Source organism: Odocoileus virginianus, chromosome 20, assembly GCF_023699985.2.
Source record: "Odocoileus virginianus isolate 20LAN1187 ecotype Illinois chromosome 20, Ovbor_1.2, whole genome shotgun sequence".
NCBI classification, from domain to species: Eukaryota; Metazoa; Chordata; class Mammalia; order Artiodactyla; family Cervidae; genus Odocoileus; species Odocoileus virginianus.
In genome coordinates, this window is record NC_069693.1 from 8,369,763 (window position 1) to 8,384,128 (window position 14,366).

The window sequence follows — 14,366 nt, forward strand, 5'->3', positions numbered from 1 at the left end:
CCCTCCCCCCTTTATAAGCTTTTTGTTTCCATATGGGAGGAGGGGAGGAGCCTCTGGGTCACCTCGAATGACGGGCCTCTCCTGCTTTCAGCTCCGGATCTGAGGGACATGACGGAAGCAGAGGTAGCAGAGTGTGAGTTGAAATGGGGTATTTGGAGCAAGGACCCCGAGTTCCCAGATTTTCTCAGCTACTCTCCCCCCCTGCTGGAGCTGCCCCTCCTAGGTGGGCCTTTTCAACTCTTTTGTTGTCAGGTTGTATGGGGGAGGGGGTGCGGGGAGGGGTGCGGTGCTGCTGGGAATAAGGCCGGCTCTGGGACTGGGCCAGTCCGGTGGGCAAGACTGGCAAGAGGCTGGAACAACTTCCTGTGGCATCTCCTATGGCTTTTCCTAGAGTAATGGGTATGAAGGTCTTTGTTGCGATGTCACTGACTCAAGTACTTTCCTGGGGTGCTTCTGGCACTTTGTATGATGTCCCAGGAAGTAGTTCCCCAGAGGTCACTTCCTGTGATGATAGGAGAGACAGGTACTTCCTGTGATGTCTCAATGAGCCTTCCTTGAAGGTTACTTCCGAGATGTCGCAAGGGCATGCACTTCCTGTGGCGTCTCTAGGTTACTTCCTATGACGTCACTGGGATGAAGCATGCACTTCCTGTATCAGGCCATGGCCAATCACTGATCCTCCACTACCCACACCCCTCTGTGGTGGGTCTTGGCCTGGGGGTCTTCCTAGAAGAATAAGGCGTGGGACTTGGATCTAATTTGGAGGACTATAAGGAAAAAGACCCACTATTTTCGGGGTCACCTCCATCCAAACACACCAAGTCAGAACTCACCTGGCAGGGAGGGGTGGGAGATGGAGCTGGTGAAAACTGTTCAAGACCCTCTTTCCCACCCCCGCCTTTTGTGTGCATGCTTGTGTCTGCGTGGCTTTGTTTCATTAAGTCTGGTGAGCCAAATGTATGGTGGCTCTGTCCGGCCACGGTGGCCCAGGAGAATGCAGTGAGCCATGGTAGAGTCCCTTGAGCTGGAATGCTTTGTGTGGTCTAATGCGTTAGATTGATTTGTGGTTTCTGGCAAACTGGAGTACTTTGGTGGTCTCTGATGGATCGGCATGTTTTGGTGTTCTCACCATAGGCTCTGAGGATCTAGAATGTTCTGATGAAGTCTGCCAAGCCAGGCAGCCCTGAGAGTTGGTTTGAGAGTGGCTCCCTGGGCACTGCGGCTGTGGTCAGCTCTAAGGCCTTGTTGGCAGGCTGAGATCTCAGGGCCTGACAACCCTATGGACTTAGGAGAGCTGAGACCCACCTCTACCCCATCCATCTCCCCCTCCCTCATGGAGACCACCTCCACTTCCTCCAGCCCAAAGCAGGGACCCTAGTGCCCTGGTTCCATCATCAGCATCTCTGGGGGAGGGGCACCCCCTGCCCACCCTCTCCCCCAATTGTCCCCCTCATAGGTCTTCCAGACCCTTCTCTTCTCCATGGCTTTGGGGGAATCCGGCCTCCTCGTCTCTCTCCCAGAAAAGGAGAGGAGAAAAGCCAGAGACAATTCTTACCCCTAAAGCCTGGGAGACCCCTGCCCCTTGCTAGAGAGCCACCCCCAAATCAAAATGTGAAAATCCCTAGAAAGCAATAGCCTTCAAGGTACCTTGCACTGAATTTCCCACCACAGCCCTGATGGGAGGCTGTAGCTTGGGCACTAGGGTGACTTTTTCCATGCCCTCTTCATCTCCAGGGTAGGGGGCAGGTCCCATTTCCCCATCCTTCACCTCCCATCGCTGCTGCCGTCACCCTTAATCTCCAGACTAAACCCGGATGGAGATTTGAGTGCCAAAACAATTCTTGATGTAACCTTGTACATATCTTCTGCAGTTGGGGGCTCTTGGGGTAGGAGGTGGAGGTGGTCCTATGGGCCACTGCTCCCCTCCACCTCTCAAAAGACCTTAGAGTATTTCACAGCATCTCCATCCACATGTGGAGACTGCAGTATCAAGCTGGAATTTCCCCCCTACAACTCCCCAGGCCCCCATAAGCAGGGGGAAGGAGCCAGGAAGAGGTGAAGTAAGGTCTGGGAGTGGGGAGGTGGGATTTAAAAGCACTCACTTGCATATCATTTGCATCCTCAGCTGCCCTTCTAGCTTGTCAGATGCTTTCTGTAGACCTATTTCTGGGTCCCAATCAGTGGGATCCAGTACTCCTCTCACACAGACACATCTCTGGAGGCTGGGCCTCCTGAAAAGTGTTCCCTTGGGGTATCTGTGTGACAGCCCCCTCCCTATTCACATTTTTCGGGGACCCCCTACCCCACCAGCCAGGGCTATCTGAAAGGTAGTTTGCTAGCTCAGTCAGCTAGTTCACTCACTATGTTGGTGAGTGGAGAGCCACACACCTTTCCCCATTTTACCACTCCACTGTCTTCCCCATCCCTGGAAAGTCCCTTCTGCAATCTGACCTCAATCTTTTGTGCTGCAGTTTGTCCAGAGGGGACGCAGATGTGGGGTCAGCGATGGGGAATCATTGAAAAACCCATCACCTCTTCCCCCCCCCCACCACTTCCCTGTTAGCCAGTCAGATCTGAGAGACTCTGAGTGGCCTCCCTGCACCCTGCTCTTCAGCACCCAACAGGTGCTTAATAAGTGTTTGCTGCATTGAATTGTTTCTTTTCTTTCCTATTTGCCCTCCAGCCCCCAACACCCACCCCAACCCAGCACTTTCCTCCCTCTCTGGTTCCCTAAGACTTTTACTTTCTCTCCTCGTGGTTCCCATCGTTACCTGTCCTGTCTCTATCTTTGTCTATGTCTGTCTTTTTCCTCAACTCTCAACCCTCTCCTTTCCTCTGTTTCCCATTGATTAAAAAAAAAGTGCCAAACTTCCTTGGAACTGAGCCGCTCTGGGGGGAGGGAACCTCAGATAGAGGGGAGGAAATGGGACCCTCTCTCTTTGAGGAGGCCCCTAAGAGGTGTTGAAAAAAAGTCTGTGGACACTTAGCTTAACTGGGTCTCCCTTCCTCACCCCTCCCACCCCCAAGTTTTCTTAGAATCTTTGTAAGAAAAAACAAAAGAGAGAAAAAAAAAAAACCTCCCCTTCATTTAACTCCTAATCTTTTGGATCCCCCAATTTCCACCAGCTGGGGAGAACCCCACTCACCTCCTTCAGGCAGATCCGTAGAAATTGGGGAGGGGGAGGCAAACAACCCCTCCTCTGCTGGCCTGAGGGATGGTGCCAACTGGATTCGAGAGAAGGACCTCAAAGCACTTATGACAAGAAGGGGTTCAATGTGCCAAATTCACCTCCTTCATCCCCCGTCCCAGGGGGCTCTGAGCCAACCTGCCCCAGCTACCTTCTTCCACCCTGTCCCAGCCATCTCTGCATGGGCAAGGAGGCTTCACTGCAATAATTATTAAGGGATCAGAAGGCAAAGATCGTGCCATCTTTATCTGCCCTAATGCCTTGTAGGTGGGAATTATGGGTAGCCCAAATGGAGTTTGGTAAGAGTCGACTTAACAGACAGTGGGGGACCTATACTCGGAAGAATACGGTACCACTTTTCTCAGAGTGGTATTTCTTCTCCCCCTTCCTAACCCCAAATCACTCAACATCCCCTTGTTTTGTTTCTCCTGCCTGCTCCTCCATCCCTCACCCTCCTGATTTTGTTTCTGATTGATGGCCTGCTGTTTGGAAAATGAGAGGATTCCCCCGCGCTGAGTATTGCTCTTTCAGTACCAGGAATAGAGGCAGTGATGGACGGAGCGGTGGAAAAAGGTGTTAACTAAGAGTGGCGATGAGGTTGGCATTCGGGGCGTCCAGGCTGCTGATTTGGGTGCACACCGATCAGCACAGTCAGGCAGGCTTTCGCTGCTGGCCACGCACCTGCCCGCCCTGCCGTCAGGAACCCCAAAAGCTGGTTGTCTCGAAAGCCTGAACTGGATGTCACGGTGGGGAGAAGCGGAGCTCGAAGCTCGAGTTGGGGCGCTGCGGGGCCGAGGAGACTGGTCTGGGCTCTGGTGGAGTCGAGACAGCCAGCTCTTCTATCGCTATTCCGCTCCACCGCAGTCAGCCGCCTGGACGCCGTGGGGGGGGGGGGGGGGGGCGGTGTTCTCTCCGCGATGCCGCCGCAGGTGTGTGTGGTGTCAGTGCCCGCTGCCCCTTGCGTGGGGGATTGCTGGGTGGCAGGGAGGGAGTTGGGGACAGTCTCGGTGGGGGTGGTGAAGGCTGCTGGTTTTTAACCCCTTCTCAGCCAGTCCAGGACACTTTTCTCCCAGAGATAACTGCGGGGGGAACCTCCTTATCCCCCTCCCCTCCCCTTTCTCCTCCCCCCACCCAAAACCACCAACCTCTCATCTTCTAAGTGACTCCATCACCACCGGCCACCGGGACCTGCGGCTTCATTGCTCCAGCCCGCCCCACTCGACCGTCAGACTCGCTCATCGAACTCTTTTTGATTAACCCTTTGTGTTCATCCCACGGAAAACTGTGTGTCCGGCGGGGGGAGGGGGGAGGCGAGGGGCAATGGCTACCTTTCCTCCATCTCCTCCCACCGCCCTTGCCACCCCACCCGCACCCCATCCCATGCCCCACCCCCGTCCCTCACCCCTAGGGTCCTCCCCAGCCTGGGGATAGAGACCCTTTATAAATACTATGCTGTTTGGCTTCGTCCCTTTCAAAGGCAGGGTCGGGGCGCGGCTGCCTCCGAATGGAGAGCTTACTCTGGCCCCACCGCTTTCTGTGCCCCCCTCCACTCCCCACCCCTTCATTGTAAATAGTCACTTTTGTACTGGTTTGAGCCAGGGGACGTGGGGAGTCATTTTTTTTCTTTGTGTTGGCATCTCAGGCCATTGGAGGCATGGCCCACATCCCAGTTTGATTTGGGAGAATCCCAAGACGTGTCCCCTCACCTGCCCCCAGTGCTTAGGATTTCAATATATCAGTATTAACTCTTAAAGGGATGGGGTGTACAGATCCCCTGGCAGGGAGGTGGGAGAGGTGTGGAAAGGATGACTCAGTTTCCCCCATCTATGAAGTGGGCTCATCCTCCAAGTTCAGTAAGGAGCCTGCATGAAATACTGGTGGAGTCAGAGGAGTTAGAATCTCTTTCCCCTTTCTCTGGGACAGATAGGGGAGGAGAAGACTGGGGATGGGGATAGGACTATCCTTGGAGAGCTGACTGTTAAATCCTTGTTAGGACCTCAAGCTAGCTTCTCCCAGGCTTGTTCTCTGTCTTGGAAAGTGGGGGGAACTGGAGGACCTCTAAGGCCCCTGGGATAACCCCAATCCTTACATTCAAAGCTTGAAGCCCAGGGTTGGTCCCCTGCCTGCTGCCCAATTCCCACATTCCACTTCTTGGGCCCAGACCATCTGCCATGTGGCCACGCCTCCAGTGCCTCCATTCAACCCCCTCTAACTGATTCCTTCCATCCTCTGCGACCAGAGACGCCGCCCACCCCACTCCCCACCCCCCACCTTCAGAAGCTCCTGGCTGGAGCCCACTGCCCTCCCTCTCCCCTCCCCCCATTGCCATGCCTGGGCCATGCCCACCCCCCACCTCCCCACCCACCCCCCCAGTGTCCGTCGTGTGACCTAGTGCACCATGTATTAGCTTCCATGGCCCCCACCCCTGGCCCCCACCACACCCCCTTCCCCCACCCCTGCTCCCTCGGCGACTTCACCTTTTTTTGCCGCGATAAACGCCATCTCAGCATCTGTGTCTAATGTTGTCTTTTTTGCTTGACATCACACACTCCTTCTTAACCCATCCCCTTCCCTCTCCCTCCTCTCCCCACCTCCACCCTCATCCTGAATTCTTTCCCCCTTTCCCCCAGGGCTCTGGGCATCTAGGGGAGGCGGGTGGGGGGACCCCTGAGGATGGGCCCCAGAGAGGGGAGGGGAGGGATGGATTGTTCTTTCTGGACTGAGTGAGCCCCCAGAGCAAGTGTGTCTGAGAGGAGCCAGTGATCCAGGTTTAGCTCTCTGGATCTCAGTGTCCAATCAGGATTAACACCACCACCACCACCAACACACACACTCTCACACACACACACACACAAACACAGCATAGCAAAGGCACAACCCCAAGTAGAGTCAGGAGAGCCCAGGGTTAAGGTTTTGGAGTTAGGTGAGTTTATATCCCCGTGCTGCTATGTCACCTTGGGACTTTGAGGTGCTGAACCTCCATTTAACATTTCTTAAAAATATTATTGCTAGTAGTTTATGCTAGGATTCACTAAATAAAAAAAAAAAATTACTGGGCATCTACTGTGAGAAAGGCACTGTTCTAGGTGCTGAAGATAAAGCGATTAGCAGAAGAGACTCAAATAGCTCTGCCTTCCTGGAGCAGACATACTACTGGGATCTGGAATTCTTCCTTAGCCCAGAGCCTGGCACATGGGACTGAAAACAATTCAGGAGTTGCAAACCATAGGCCTGCACGCAGGTCTGGTGCACACATCACCTCCTTCAGCCTGAAGAGGATTTCTTGTGAATTTGGTGCCAGCATTTAAACCTTGGGAGACTTCTTCTGCAGATGAGCCCCTCTTGAGAAATCAGATGTGGCCTGAGTGTTGATTGTCACCTGGTCATGATGGGCAGTGAGGCAGTCACCCCCACATCTGGGGCAGGTAGTCTCAGCCCCCTTACTGTTCATTTGTGTCCCACGCCTGGCCCCTGGATGCATTTTTGTTTATAACCCATGTTGTAAATGTTTAATGCTAACATCCTTACATCTTGGAGGTGTCAGAGATGCTTCTTGGCAGGTGATGATGTGCTGGGCAAGAGGAAAGATGAAGTTTGAGGCGGAGAGACAAGGAGATGGGCTTAGGGGCTTCCCAGGTGGCTCAGTGATAAAGAGTTCACCTGCCAATGCAGGAGATGCTAGAGACCTGGGTTGGACCCGAGTCAGGAAGATCCCCTGAAGTAGTAAGTGGCAACCCACTCCAGAATTCTTGCCTGAAGAATCCCATGGACAGAGGAGCCTTGCAGGCTACAGTCCATGGGGCCAGAGAGTCGGACATGACTGAGCACACACACACGCCGTAATTGTGGTGTGACCAACCAGGGCACCTCACTTCCTCTCTCTGGGTCTCCAGCTCCACATCTGGAAAATACCTGATCAAGCCGTACTTACCTTTTAGGACTCCAAAAGTAAATCACTTCATAGTACCCGATACATGGTACTTAGCACATCATATTCACTGGAGCATCCTTTCCAGTTGAAAAATAACAATAAAAATGATTCTAGAGGAGGACAGAAACCAAGAGACAGGATGAGAGGAAAACTGAGAGTGAGGCTAGGACAAAGTAAGAAACATCCATGGGGATGAGGAGCAAGGCAGACATGAAGAGGCATCCTCAACTGCTTGGGGTGTGTTTTTCATTCATTCACTCACCCATTCATTCATTCATTCAACAGACATTTATGGAGCACCTACTATGTTCTCAGTCCTGGGGACATGGCAATGACCATGATAAGTCATAGCTCTTGTATGTACAGGCTGAGCATCATATCTCCAACTCTTAGCACATAGTATAGATGCTCAAAAGTCTCCTGTCCCTTGTGTCACAGGCACTTCTGGTCCTGGCCTGTGACCCTCCAGGATTATCTGATATTCAGAAATATCACCAAGCCAGGCCCATTTTCAGGAAAAATAAAGGAATTTTCCACCAGGAACCCAGAAACTTGGAAGGGTTTGGGGGCTGGGGGGTTGGGGAAGTGGAGTTTGGTCTCAGTTCTGCTGTGTGACTTGCAAAAACTCTCACGGCCTCTCTGGTCCAGGAGATGGAAAAGAAAGGTGATGAAATCAGGATGAAGGTGAGTAAGGGGGCATTCCTAACTTCCCCAAAGGCTCTAGATCTCCTCTGGTAGGGGAGGGGGAGAATTGAGGGGAGGAACCTCTATGAGAAGAGAGATGAAGAAAGAAGATGGGGGAGTTGCCTGGAGGAGAGAGATGGCCCTAGAGACAGGGCCTGGGGTGGGAGGATGGAGGGAGGAGGGAGCTTGGGTGGGGATGTGGGGGAGAGGCATCAGGGGTGGCTCTGAGAGGCCATTGCAAGGTCATTAAGAGTGAACAGAGAGGCAGAGGTAGACTGGTATAGACAGAAACCAAGCACAAACCGGAAATGGAAACGAGGCAGAAAGAGAAATGGAGACAGGGTTGCCAGACTTAGCAAATAAAAATCTTGTATGTCCAGTGAGATTTAAATTTCAAATTTTTTTAAAAAATTAATTTTCTTAAGTGTAAGTATATCCCATGCCATATTGGGGCCATCCATCTACTACAATATTAGTTCTTAAAATATTAGTTCAAGGGACTCCCCTCGTGGTCCAGCGCACTTCCACTACAGGAGGCATAGGTTTGATCCTTGGTCAGGGAATTAAGATTCCACATTGCAGTGTCACCAAGTTAATTAAATCAGAAGGGTTTTAAAAATTATATTAGGTTAAGTGTCACTGGGCATCCTGTATTTTATCTGGCAATCCTAGAGGGAGGAGAAGAGAGAGAGATCTGAGTAACCACAATAAAACCAGAGGTAGTCAGAGGAGCCGGGTCATCCAAGTCCACCGTCTGGAATCCTAAATCCAGCATGCCTGGCCCGCTGCCTCTCTATGCCCCTGGGTCTCTCCATCTCTCTGTCTCACTATCCTTAACTCTCCGTCTCTAAGGCCCCCTCTTTTTCACAAAGCCTCCCTCTCTTCAAGCCTCCCTCCGATCCCTCCACTCCTCTTAGTTCTTCAGCTTTCCACTACCCTCAGGAATCTGCCTCAGACATCAAAAGTGGTTACGTCTCCATTGTCACCCTTTCCCAAGTCATCAGGGGATTGGTCTTTCAGGGTAAGACCAGTGACAAGTTACAGACGTGAGGACTACATCTAGGGTCTCTACTCCTTCCTTGGGCAGGCTTGTTGAAGTTGGGGCTTTGGGAAAAGAGACCTTCTGTCAAAAGAATGCTCCATCATTCTTCTGGAAAACTTGGGAGGGGAGGAGAGCCTTGGGGATTCTGACAAGTCAGAGACCTCCCTCTCCAGCATCCTCTCCATCCTCCTGCCTCCTACTGCCATAGCTTCCCGAGTTTAGTGGCTAACGGGTCCTCTCTACCCACACTCCCACTCCAGCATTCAGGGAAGGTCTCTGTGTCACTTTCTGCTCCCCTGTCCTTGTCTCTGCTTATGCTCCTCTCTGCCTCAGTTTACCTTCAGTATTTCTCTGGATATCTGTCTCACTCAGCACATCTTCCTCCTTTCTATCACTCTTTCTTTTTTCCTTTTAATTCCATCCCATCATATCCCTGAAAGTTCTCTTTCCTAGTCTCTGCTAGAAGATGAGGTCTCTGCGTGCCTCTCTGATCACTTTTCCTGTTTCTGCCTGTGTCTGGCTCTCTTTCTACCTTGTCTCTGTACCTGTTATTATTGCTCAGTGACAGAAAAAAAAAAAAATCCAGCAGAAAGGGGCTTATTAGGTGGCTCAGATGGTGAAGAATCTGCCTGCAATTCAGGAGACCTGGGTTCGATCCCTGGGTTGGAAAGATCCCCTGGAGGAGGGCATCGCAACCCACTCCAGTATTCTTGCCTGGAGAATCCCCATGGACAGAGGAGCCTGGCGGGCTACAATCCACGGGGTCGCAAAGAGTCGGACACGACTGAGTGACTAAGCACCCACACACACACGGGACCTAGGCAGGATTTGGCAGAAGAAACAGCTCCCAGGCAGGAACTGCTGCTTCTCTCCGCAATCAGGAAGCCGGCCACTGCCCCCACAACCACACCAGCTCGCCGAGACATACTCTGGCAGGGCCCGGGCCTCGTGGCTGCCTTTCACCCCACTTACCTTGGTTGGAAATTCAAGTTTCCCGCGAAGGCATCTGATTGGTGAAACCTAAACCTCCGTCTGGCACGCCCAACCACATGGCATTCTGGGAAATGTAGTTTTTAGCTTGCCAGCCTTTGCAATCCCGAGAAAGCGCGGTATGTACGTTATGTATGTTGGTTGCTCTGTCGTGTCCGACTCTTTGCGACCCCATGGACGGTGTGGCCCACCAGGCTCCTACGTCCATGGAATTCTTGAGGCAAGAATACTGGAGTGAAGAAAAAAGAAGAATACTGGTATGGGTAACCACTGCCTTCTCCAGGGGAACTTCCCAAGGGCAGGATCGAACCCAGGTCTCCTACATTGCAGGCAGATTCTTTACAGCAGAATGGAATAGCTAAAACTAAGTGGAAAAGATGTTGAGGGGGTCCACTGACTCCCCATTATTGCACCCACTCTCTCTGACCATCTCTGTTCCTATGTGCATGTGTTTCTAACATTCATTCAGTCTTTCTGTCTCTTATCTGGCCTTTGCTTTTGTGTTTGGGTGTTTATTGCTTCTTTTTCACCGGCTGGTTTTATTTCAGCACGTTCTCTGTTCTCTTTCTTCATTGCTGGTTTCCCCACCTCCCCTTCACCTCTTTCCCCCATTCCAGCTCGTTTAAGGGAGTTTCTTTCTTGACCCTGACCCCATTTAAGTTGAAGTGGAGGCTCAGAACTATAGGGAGGGAAGATATGGGTGCCCTCCCCTCCCCTCCCCAGTTCAACAGACAAGCCAGAAAGAGGACTCGAGTTATGTAATTTCTCAGCTGGTCTCCCTGCAGGTGGGAAAATCCAGCCCCCATAGATGGGCAACATGAATTGAAAGCGTTTGATGAATTCCCAGCCTGAGCTGGTCAATTCCCAGCTGGGTTGGCTGCAGGAATATGAGAACCCAGTCCAGTGTTCAGTGGATCAGATGTAACTAACAACCTGCTTCCGGGAAACTGTGGCTACCTCCACCTTCTACCTTTTCACTGTTCTTTTCTTATCCAGTGATCTTAGAACTGCAGGGAAATGGAGCTACATCCTTCTCAGGAGGCACACGGTCATTCCAGAAACATTTAATAAGTACCTACTATGTGCCAGACATTGGGCAACAGAAGACACAACAAATTTCCCTATCCTGAGGATCTTACACTTTACTGGGGGAAATTGAAGGATTGTAAGACAAGGATTGTATAAGAATTATACAGTACACTAGATGATAATACATGTCATACAGAAAAATGAGTTAGAGCAGGGAAATAGAAAGTGCTGGAAGGAAGGGACCTTGTGAGTTTCAATAAGGTGAATAGAAAAGCTCTATGGAAAATGCGACATGTGAGCAAAGACCTGAAGGAGAAGTGGGAGCAGGTCTGTGGCTATCTGGGTAAAGAGCATTTCAGGCAGCGGGAACAGCAAGTACAAAGGCCCTGGGGTAGGATGTGCTTAGAGAATGTGCGGAATAGCAGGGAGGCAAGAGTGGCTTGGACAGAGTGAGCAAGGGAGGGTGGAAGGACACAAGGTCAGAGAGGAGACAAACGGGACCATGTTTTTTAAGGTCCTGTGGGTCAATGCAAGACTTTGACTCCTAGTAAGAAGGAAGCCATGGGAGGGTTCTGACCAGAGGGATGTGAGCTGACTTAGGTTTTAACAGGATCACTCAGATCATCGTGTGGGAAACATTCTGCAGGGAGTGGGGAGTAAGAGTAAAATAAACAGGAGAAGCCCAGTGAGAACGTGACTGCTATAGTCCAAGCAGCTGGACCAAATGCTGGCTCTGGAGATGGAGAGGAATAGTTGGATAGCACACTTATACATGCTCAGTCATGTCCGACACTTTGCAAAACCATGGACTGTAACCCACCAGTCTCCTCTGTCCATGGAATTTTCCAGGCGAGAATACTGGAGTGGGTTGCCATTTCCTACTGCAGGGGTTCTTCCCAACCCAGGAATGGAATCCGCGTCTCCCCTATTGCAGGAGGATTCTTATATCACTGAGCCACTGTGGAAGCCCAATTGGATATTGACAGAATTTGAAAGTAGCATTGACAGCATTTACTGGTAGACTGGATGTGGAAAGTGAAAGAAAAAGAAGTCAGGGAGGACTCCAAGTCACATAAAGTGCTTAGGATTGGAGTTCCAATTAGGGTTAGGAATATTAATCAGTATCAGGCTGAAGCCTAAGATTAAGGATCAGTAGCAATCAATATCGGTGGAGTTCAGTTGGGGTTGAAAACAGGGTTAAGACTCAGGTAAAGACGACAACTAGCCCTGGTGTATGGGTCATGACCATGGTTAAGGTTAGGATTTAACTGTGTACGATAAGGGTAAAGATGAGGTTTAGAGGTAAGACTCTGGTTATAGCGAGAATCACAGTTAAGGCTAAGATTATGCTAAGATTAGGACTGAACTGGGCTTAAAGAGAAACCCAGAGACAGACAGAAGTGATCAGAAATCAGAGAGAATCGGGGGAGAACTCAGAGAGACTAAGGGATAGAGACTTAAGAGAGACAAGGGAACAGAGATGCAGGGAGGACAGAGACAAGGGGAAACAGAGAGATGGGAGAGAGAGACCAAGAGGGAAGCATAGAGACCCCAGGAGAGGGCACAGAGACCTAGAGAGAAGGGGACAGAGGCTGAGTAGGGGTGAGAAGTGAACCAGAGACAGGAGACTGAGGTCCAGAGAGAGATGTGAACAAAGATGGAGGGAGGAGATGGAGAGTTGGAGGGAGAGGGAGATGGAGGAGCCCACTGACACCCAGAAAGGTGGAGGATAGAGACCCAGAGAGAAAAAACCAAAAACAGAGAAATCCAGGGAGGAGTGGTTAGAGGTGGAGCCCAGAAGCTCCCTCCTCACCCTCACTTTTCCTCTTTTTTTTTTTATTGAGGTCTGACTGCCCCCACCCCCACCCCCACACACACGCTGAGTGGTTCTGAGCAATGTCTATATGTAATTCACTTGTCGAGTTTAATAGATGAATTGTCATTTTCTCTCTTTTTTCTTTTTATGTTCTGTATCTTAGAGGCAAGGGGAGGGAGCCTATCCAATTCTGACCACACCTCGTTAAAAACAAACAAACAAAACAATCATAATCTTTTCCTCTCTTGCTATGGATCCCAGGGATTGGGTAGAACTCTGAGAATGAATATAGCAGACACCTGTCCTTTTGTGAGGGTTATCTCCACATCCCCAGGTGCCTGTAGCTCTTCTCTGCCCACCAGACGGTCGATTCCTGAGATGTTTTTGAAAGATCACTTACGGACAAGGGTGTGGAGGTGGACAGAGGTCTGGGTGTCGCGTGACCTTCACTACTTCTGCCTACACCACTCCAAGACCTCGAGATTCATGTGGTTCTAGGAAAGGGTGTACCGCGCCAACCCCCAACAGCAACGCCTTTCCAAGGGCAAATAAAGTCTCCAGGACCCACATCCATCCAAAATAATGACCACTCAAGGCCTAGGTCAATGAGGGGCCTGCAGAGGCGCTGTGGATGTAAAACACAGAGGGCAGGAGATGGTGCTAGACTGGAAGAGGAGCCGGTTAGGCGTTCCTTGGGCGGATTTGGGCGGACCCAGACCTGGAATTGACAGGGAGGCGTGGCTTAACGAGTTTATGTCTGGGATTGGAGGAGCGATGAGGGGCGTGGACAAATGGTTGTGGGCGTGACCAAGGAGGGCAGGACTTCAGGACAGGGGAGGTAGCTGACTTCTTTAGCCCTGGGATTGGGGATTGAGGAGGGGGCGTGGTTCCGGGCATTGCCGGGTTCGTGCTGGAATGGGAGAGGTTGCGGAGGGTTAATCTTGTAACTAGTCCTGGGAGTGGAAGATCCGGAAAGTATCGAGGTGGCGGTTCCAACCTCTCAGGAATACACAGGATGACAAACATAATAACATCCAGTGATAGTGAAGTCGCTCAGTCGTGTCCGACTCTTTGCTACCCCGTGGACAGTAGCCTGCACCAGCCTCCTCCGTCCATGGGATTTTTCTAGGCAAGAGTACTGGAGTGGGTTGCCATTTCCTTCGCCAGGGAATCTTCCCGACCCAAGGATCGAACTCAGGTCTCCTGCATTGTAGACAGACGCTTTACCGTCTGAGCTACAAGGGAAGTAGACATCCAACTGACACAATGAAGCACCCAGAACCCACTGAAGAATGACCCACTGAACTGAATAGGCCACCCACATTGAGGAACCCCCCACCATAAGCTGAGCCCTATGCCTGACACCTGAGAAGCACCATCTCCTTGAATGATTCCAAATCCCTGTGAAGTAGAAGCTATGATTATCTCCATTTTACAGAAAAGGAGGCACAGAGAGGCTAAGTTAACTTCTCCAAAGCCGCCCAGCTAGTGAGACATGAGGTTGGAGGTGAAGCCACACAATCTCCTTTCGGAGTCAACGCTTTGATATACTAAGACTCGAATACTCCCGCGAACTCCTGGATCACGGATATTAACTTGGAGGGATTCCTGACTCAATGGCTAAAACCACAGACTGCAGGTTTGTCTCTGACTACCTGCGTGAGGGTGGGAAAGGCAGTTTTCCTC